We start from the raw sequence: 8526 nt of genomic DNA on the forward strand, positions 1-8526 counted from the left end.
ACCCCACACCCTCTCCAGCATTTGCTGTTGTTACCTTTTCTGATGTATGACATTGTCACAGGAGTGAAGTGGTATCTCGTTGTTGTCTTTATTTGCATTTCTCTGACAATCAGAGACTTGGAGCATTTTTTTCATGTGTTTCTCAGCCTTTTGGATCTCTTCTGTGATTAATATTCTGTCCATGTCCTCCCCCCATTTTTGGATGGGGTTATTTGTTGTCTTGTTGTTGAGTTTGGCAAGCTCTTTATATATGTTGGTTATTAAACTTTTGTCTGATGTATGGCATGTAAAGATCTTCTCCCATTCTGTGAGGGGTCTCTTAGTTTGGGTAGTGGTTTCTTTAGCTGTGAAGAAGCTTTTTAATTTTATGTAATCCCATAGGTTTATACTTGCCTTAGTCTTCTTTGTAATTGGATTTGTTTCATTGAAGATGTCTTTAAAATGTATGTGGAAAAGAGTTCTGCCAATATTTTCTTTTAAGTATCTGATAGTTTGTGGTCTAACATCCAAGTCCTTGATCCACTTGGAATTTACTTTTGTGTTTGTTGAAATATAGTGGTTCAGTTTCATTCTTCTGCATGTTTCAACCCATTGTTTCCAACACCATTTGTTGAAGAGACTCTGCTTTCCCCATTTAGTAGTCTGAGCCCCTTTGTCAAAGATTAGATGTCCATAGGTGTGGGGGCTCACTTCTTGGCTCTCAATTCTATTCCACTGGTCAGTGTGTCTGTTCATGTTCCAGTACCAAGCAGTTTTGATGACAATGGCTCTATAATACAATTTGCAATCTCGGAGTGTGATGCCTCCAGTTCTGTTCTTTCTTCTCAAGATTGTTTTGGCAATTCTAGGTCTTTTCTGGTTCCAGATAAACATTTGTAGCATTCGTTCTATTCTTCTAAAAAATGTGCTTGGGATCTTGATGGGGATAGCATTAAATTTGTACATGGCTCTGGGTAGTATATTCATTTTGATGATGTTAATTCTACCAACCCATGAACATGGAATATCTTCCCACTTCTTTGTGCCTTTTTCAGTTTCCTTGAGGAGTGACTCATAATTTTAGTATACAAGTCTTTCACTTCTTTGATTAGGTTTACTCCTAGATATTTTATTGTTTTTGTTGCTATAGTAAAAGGAATTGATTTCTGGATTTCAATTTCTTCTAGCTTAGTGTTTGCATAGAGGAATGCCACTGACTTTTGAATGTTAATTTTGTAGCCCGACACCTTACTGTATTTTCTGATGATTTCTAAAACCTTCTTGCTGGATTCCTTAGGTTTTTCTGTGTATACTATCATGTCATCTGCAAATAGGGAGAGTTTGATTTCTTCTCTTCCAATCTGTATCCTTTAATTCCTTGCTCCTGCCTGATTGCTATGGCAAGAACTTCCAACACTATGTTGAATAGTAATGGTGATAGTGGGCAGCCCTGTCTAGTACCTGATCTGAGTGAAAATGCTTCCAGTTTTTCACCGTTGAGTATGATGTTGGCTGTAGGTTTGCTATACATAGACTTCACTATCTTCAGGAATTTTCCATCTATTCCCATTTTTGTAGTGTTTTGATCATAAAGGGATGTTGTATTTTGTCAAAGGCTTTCTCTGCATCTATTGATATGACCATGTGGTTTTTTGGTCTTTCTTTTGTTGATGTGGTGGATCACATTGATTGATTTACTTATATTAAACCAACCTTGCATGCCTGGGATAAACCCCACTTGGTCATGATGAACAATCTTTTTAATATACTGCTGTATCCGGTTGGCTAGAATTTTGTTCAGTATTTTAGCATCTATGTTCATCAGAGATATTGGTCTGTAGTTTTCTTTTTTGGTTGTGTTCCTGTCTGCTTTTGGTATCAAAGTGATGTTGGCTTCATAGAAGCTGGAAGGGAGTATTCCAGTGTCTTCAGTCTTCTGGAAGACTTTTAAAAGTAGAGGTATTAGTTCTTCTTTGAAGGGTTTGTAGAATTCATTTGTAAAACCATCTGGTCCAGGACTTTTATTTTGGGGGAGATTTTTGATAACTTTCAATTTCATTAGCTGTGATGGGCCTGTTCATGTTATCCACTTCCTCTTTACTTAGTTTTGGAAGTTGGTAGGTATCTAGGAAATCGTCCATTTCTTCCAGGTTCTCTAGCTTGGTGGCATATCAACTTTCATAGAAGCCTCGCATGATATGTTGAATTTCTGCGGTGTCTGTTGTGATATCTCCTCTTTCATTTACAATCCGATTTATTTGGGTCTGCTCCCTTTTTTTTTTTTTTTGAGTCTGGCTAAAGGTTTGTCTATTTTGTTCACTCTTTTGAAGAACCAACATTTACTTTTGTATGGTTTTATTTATCTTTTGTATGGTTTTCTTATTCTCAGTGTTATTTATTTCTGCCCTAACTTTAATGATTTCTGTCCTTCTGGTTGCTTTAGGGTTCCTTTCTTCTTCTTCTTCTTCTTCTTCTTCTTCTTCTTCTTCTTCTTCTTCTTCTTCTTCTTCTTCTTCTTCTTCTTTTTCAAGGTCTTTAAAATGTGCAATCAGGCTGTTTATTTGTGCTTTTTCTTGTTTCCTAATATGTGCTTGTATGGCTATGAACTTCCCTCTCAGTACTGCCTTAGCTGTGTCCCAAATATTTTGATAGCTTGTGTCTTCATTTTCATTGAACTCTCGAAAAATTTTGATTTCTTCCTTGATTTTCTCTTTGACCCAGAGGTTGTTAAGAAGTGTACTGTTGAGCTTCCACATTTTGGGACTATTACTAATCTTTTGTTGATTGTTAAGTGTTGGTTTAATTCCACTGTGGTCTGAGAAGATGCTTGGGATGATTTCAATGCTCTTGAATTTGCTGATGCTGTCTTTGTGGCCTAACATATATGGTCTATCCTTGAGAATGACCCGTGTGGATTTGAGTAAAATGTGTATTCCAGTTTGTTGGGATGAATGACTAAAAATATGGAACGCTTCACAAATTTGCATGTCATCCTTGTGCAGGGGCCATGCTAATCTTCTCTGTATCGTTCCAATTTTAGTGTATGTGCTGCTGAAGCAAGCACAAGAGACTACTTTCAAGTTGTAATTTCTCTTGATAACCACACAATAGCTGTTTCATACCATAATCCTGGGACCAGAATTCCTGTTACCTGTCGGTATCAGAATTTAGGTTCCCATGTATTCGCAATAAAATCAGTCTTTTTAAAAGTTTTTTTCTTTATTATCTTTATGTATTGGATACAGACAGCCAGAAATCAAGAGATAGGGGAAGATAGAGAGACACCTGCAGCTCTGCTTCCCACTTACTTCCTGCAGGTGGGGCCCAGGGGCTTGAACCCACCTGGGTTGTTGCTCATTGTAACATGTGCACTCAACCAGGAGCACCACCACTCAGCCCCAATAAAATCCATCTTTTTCTTTATCAAATCAAACCAACAAGCACATGATTACTTCCATTACCCCTACTAATGAAACCTTCACATCATCTGGCTGTCCAGTAAGCTCTTACTTCTTCAGATACCGGGCCAAACTGTATGTCTTTTTTTAAACTTTATTTATTGGATAGAGACAACCAGAAATCAAAAGGGAAGGGGGTGATAGCGAGGGAGAGAGAGAGAGAGAGAGATACCTGCAGACCTGTTTCACCACTTGCAAAGCTTTCCCCCTGCAAGTGGGGACTGGGGGTTCGAACCTGGGTCCTTGCTCATTGTAACATGTGCATTCAACCAGGTGTGTCACCATCCTGCCCCAAAACTGTATGTCTTGTATTGCTCTGTGATCTGTTTATGGTGCCTTGCAATTGATATTCCTAGGGGTTTTATTTTTGGTTTTGGTTTTTTGGTTCATGTTATATCAATACCCACAAATCACAGACTATCTGCTTCAACTACCATCTGATGATTGACTTTCTCCTTTAACTCTCCTACCAAGTGTTCATCTAGGCTGTTCTTGAACACCCTGAATGGCCGAGATGCACCTCCAAAGGCAGGCTATATCATCTTTGGGTGACCTTGTGGTAATAATTTTTTCAGGGCAAAATATACCTCCCTGGGATATATATATAATTTATTTATTAATCAGAGCACTGATCAGCTCTGGCTTATGGTAGTGCAGGGAGTTGAACCTGGGACTTTGAAGCCTCAGGCATGAGAGTTTCTTTACATAACCATTATGCTATCTACCCCTGCCCTCTCCTGGATTTTGCATTATTTTTCTGGATGAATGTTCCCAGAGCCTTCAACTATCTGTTGTTATTTATTTTGAGTGTTCTCACAATCATCATTCCTTTATTTTGCTAGAGCATAAGCTCAGCTCTGGCATACACTGGTGCAAGGGAATGAATTTGGGATCTCAGAGCCTCAGGCATAAAAGTTGTCTGCATAGCCATTATGCTGTCTCCCTGGGTCAGCATGATTCTCTTCCTGGTTGATTCACCATGATCTATAAATACATGCCTTGTATATACCAGAACTAGATAGCTTTCAGGTGAGCTCTGCTCAGCATAGACCAAAGTAGGTCTGTTACCTTCCTTTTTCTTGGGACACTATGTTCTCCATAATAAAACAAAGGACGACAGCATCTTTGTTTGTAGCCTCAACACATTGCTGACACATTGAACTTAAAGACAACTGGGCCTCCTCTTCCAAATTCTACACATGTCACTGCTCAGCTCGCTGCACATTTTACACAATTGTTTTTGGTTTTTTTTTGGGGGGGGGTTAGAGATGAAGCTTTATTTTTATTTTATTTATTTACCAGAATGACACTTGATGAAATTTAGGTCCCAGAGATTCAAGCCCAGATTTTGCCTTCCTGATGCTATGCAAGCCTATATTTAGTTTGCAAGTCCATATGCTTAGACAAACCAGTGGTGAGTCATGTGCTAGCTTTATGACCAAGCTAGTCAGCTTTGCTCTGTTTCATGGTCTCAGACTGCAGCCTTCTTCAAACTTACTATTTATCATCAGAAAAGTTAATAGAAAGAGTACAAATGATTCCAGTGAAAATGTATTTGTCACCACTGGAAAAAATAACTCAGAATCAGGTATCTGCTACATTAAGGATGATGGGTTTGTAATTCCCCCAAGGGAATATTATATCCAAACACCTGTTCCTCAGTTAACAATATTATTTTCTAGAAATAACACTGAGTAGATTTTTCAAAGGCATTTCCACTTAACTTATTTGATCCTTCCAAATCAAAGTAGGTTAAGTATTACCCTTATATATAGATGGAGAAATTAAGATCCAGTAAAGGCATACCTTATCTATAGTTACATGGCTAAGGAGGGGTAGAGGCTCCAAAGTTCTAGGTTCAATCACCTGCACCAACTCAATCCAGAGCTGAACAGTACTCTGGAAAGAAAGAGAGAAAGAGAGAGATAGAAAGGAAGGAAGGAAAGGGGAGTGGAAGAGAGAATAGAAGAGAGAGAGGAAGGAAGGAAGGGAGGCTAGAAGAAAAGGAGAAAAGAGAAGAGGAAAGGAAGGGAAGGGAAGGGAAGGGAGGGAAGGGGAGGGGAGGGGAGGGGAAGGGAAAGGAAGGGAAGGGAGGGAAGGGGAGGGAAGGGAAGGGAAAGGGGAAGGGGAAGGGAAGGGAAGGGAGGGGAGGGGCGGGGAGGGGAGGGGAAGGGAGGGGAGGGGAGGGGAGGAGGACTTTAAATCACTAATATCCATGGAGATGTCCTCTAGAGTTAGACATCATGTCATCTAGATTTTTACACAGGTTTCTCTGAAAACAATTGCTATAGTGCCTAAACCTTGCAATCACAGAGTCATCAAACTCATTGCAATTATTCCAGTGTCTGTAACTTTTGAAATTGGTTAAGCAGCAGCAAATATAATTTACCTAAAGCTACAGTTTCCCCTCTTCAGGTGGGGACTGAGGGCTTGGGGGTTTGAACCTGGGTTTCTGCTCGTGATGACATGTGTGTTCTGCTGAGTATACCACTACCCAGCCTTCTGGCTCCTCCAATTGAATCTTAAAGTTTGGGTAAGAATTATCTATGTTCAGAAGGTTGGGAACAAAGCTGGTATGGCTTGTCTGTGTGACCAGACACAGTTTAAGAATGTGGGAACCCAAACCCACAGGATAACATGGAATTATAATATGTGGTGAGGTCTAATCTGAAAGCTGTGCCATCTCATCTTGGACTTTGGCTCAAACTAACAGGACACCACTGAAGAACGACCCACCCTTGGAACCAACACTGGGCAGAGTTTGATATTTGGAAGCAGAAAGATGGGCTATGAGTTTAAATAATCTAGGAAATTATGAGAGTCTGTGCAAAGAGCATGTGAGAAGCAAAAAGAAAGATCTGATGCAGATGCATCAGATCACTCATATTTAAAAAAAAAAAAGTTGAGACTGTGACCCAGGAAGTGCACAATGGCTAGGGAACTGGACTCACATGGAACACATGAGGTTCTGTGTTCGATCTTCAGCATTATCTGTTCCAGACTGCTGTTCTGCCTTTCTCACCTCAGGTGAACCAATGTATTAGCAGAAGCCAGACTACACTGAAGGTTTCCTAAGGCTCTTTTTTGCTATAAAGTATTTATTTCATACAAAAACTTATTTGATAGAGATAGAAAGGCAAAGATGCTTACTATAGCACCGATGCCTTCCTTCAATCTAGAGGGTGGGAAGGGGGCAGGGACGGTACCTGGCTGTGCACATGGCAAAGCAGCACACTGTAAAATAATTTTTTTTTAAATTTTAAATTGGGAGTTGGGCGGTAGCACAGAGGGTTAACCGCACATGGCTCGAAGAATACGACCGGGCATAAGGATCCCGATTCAAGCCCCTGGCTCCTCACCTGCAGGGGAGTCAGATCACAAGAGGTGAAGCAGGTCTGCAGTGCAGGTGTCTGTCTTTCTCTCCTCCTCTCTGTCTTCCTTTCCTCTCTTGAATTCTCTCTGTCCTATCCAACAATGACGACATCAATAATAATAACTACAACAATAAAACAGGGCAACAAAAAAGAATAAATAAATAAGTAAATATTTTTTAAAAAGAAAAAAATTCTTTTAAAAAATTAAATTATCTTTATTCATTGTATGGCGACAGTCAGAAACCAAGAGGGAAGAGAGAGACAGAGAGGGAAAGAGACAGAGAGAGACACCTATAGCACTGCTTCACCACTTGTGAAGCTTTCCCCCTGCAGGAGGGAACTGGGAGCTCGAACCCGGGTCCTTGTGCACTGTAACATGTAAGCTCCACCAAGTGCACCACCACCCAGCAACTATAAAATCATTTTAATTAAGTTATTTCAAATATAAAAGAATGCATAATAGCAAACACCAAGATTTTTCAATTCGAACAGTATACGTTTCAATTTTTTTTTCAAGTTCTAGAAGTATATATAAAGCTGGATTATTCTTCCATCCCAGTCCTTTTTTCCAGTGGTAGCTACCATATTGAAGTTGTGATGTGCTATCCTTCCTCCTGTTTTTATTTTCATTTTTTATTCATTTATTAGAGACATAGAAATCAAGGAGAGAGAGAGACATCTGCAGCACTGCTTCACTGCTTGTTAAGCTTTCCTCCTGCAGGTGGGGGCCAGGGGCTAGAACCAGGGTCCTTGTGCATGGAAACATGGTCACTCAGTTGAGTGCGTCACCACCTGGCCTCATCTAGCTCTCCAGGCCAATTTTTCTGACAGAAAGAAAGAGACAGAGAGAGAGAGAGAGAGAGAGAGAGAGAGAAATCACACATCACAGCATGGAAACTTCCCCCAGAATGGTAAGGCCCAGACTTGAACCCAGGTGGCATCCATGGCAAGTCAGGTACACTATCCAGGTGAGCTAGCTTGCTAGCCCAGATATAGAAAATTCTAATACTTACCTTTATTTGAACCCCTCAAATTAGTGTTTCATATTTGTGAAGCATTGGTTTATAAAAACCAAATGCCCTGTCTCCAACAAAAGGGAAAGAAGGATTAAACAATTTGCCTAGTAATAATAGTTTCTCCTTCAAAGTTTAGCTGAAATATTAACCACTTTAATGAATGTGTCCTCTACCCCATTGGAATTAATTCCTTTGACAGTCATTTATGAATGCCAAGGCCCTGTACATCAGACCCAGCTCCTGCCCACAGAAATAATTGTTCAATAGTATTTGATAAATGCTCTAATAAAAGTACCCATATTAGATTATTGAGGCCTTTCCCTGGGGCTATTGCAGGCTTTAAAAAGGGACTACTTCTTGGAGGGTGAATCGGAACTCTCAAAACAGACAAGAGAAGGTCAGTGCAGGTAGAGAGACATTGAATGAAGACGGTACGGAGGTTAATAATATTCTGTTGTGATACTGGAGAATGAACCCACCGTCTTTCATATGTGTGATGCCACAGATAAGCAGCTACTCTGAGACATTTTTTTTTATATATATATAAAAAGGAAACACTGACAAAGCCATAGGCTAAGAGGGGTACAACTCCACACAATTCCCACCACCAGAACTCCATATACCATCCCCTCCCTTGATAGCTTTCCTATTCTTTTACCCTCTGGGAGTATGGACCCAGGGTCATTGTGGGATGCAGAA

The 8526-nt window shown here is 40.0% G+C and overlaps 1 non-coding gene across 1 annotated transcript; it reads right to left on the reverse strand.

The window, feature by feature from the left end:
• Positions 1–2936: 2936 nt before the first annotated feature.
• LOC132542668 (U6 spliceosomal RNA) lies at positions 2937–3043 on the reverse strand. The gene has a single exon (XR_009553637.1). It is a non-coding gene; the product is annotated as a U6 spliceosomal RNA (small nuclear RNA).
• Positions 3044–8526: the final 5483 nt, after the last annotated feature.

Source organism: Erinaceus europaeus, chromosome 1, assembly GCF_950295315.1.
Source record: "Erinaceus europaeus chromosome 1, mEriEur2.1, whole genome shotgun sequence".
NCBI classification, from domain to species: domain Eukaryota; kingdom Metazoa; phylum Chordata; class Mammalia; order Eulipotyphla; family Erinaceidae; genus Erinaceus; species Erinaceus europaeus.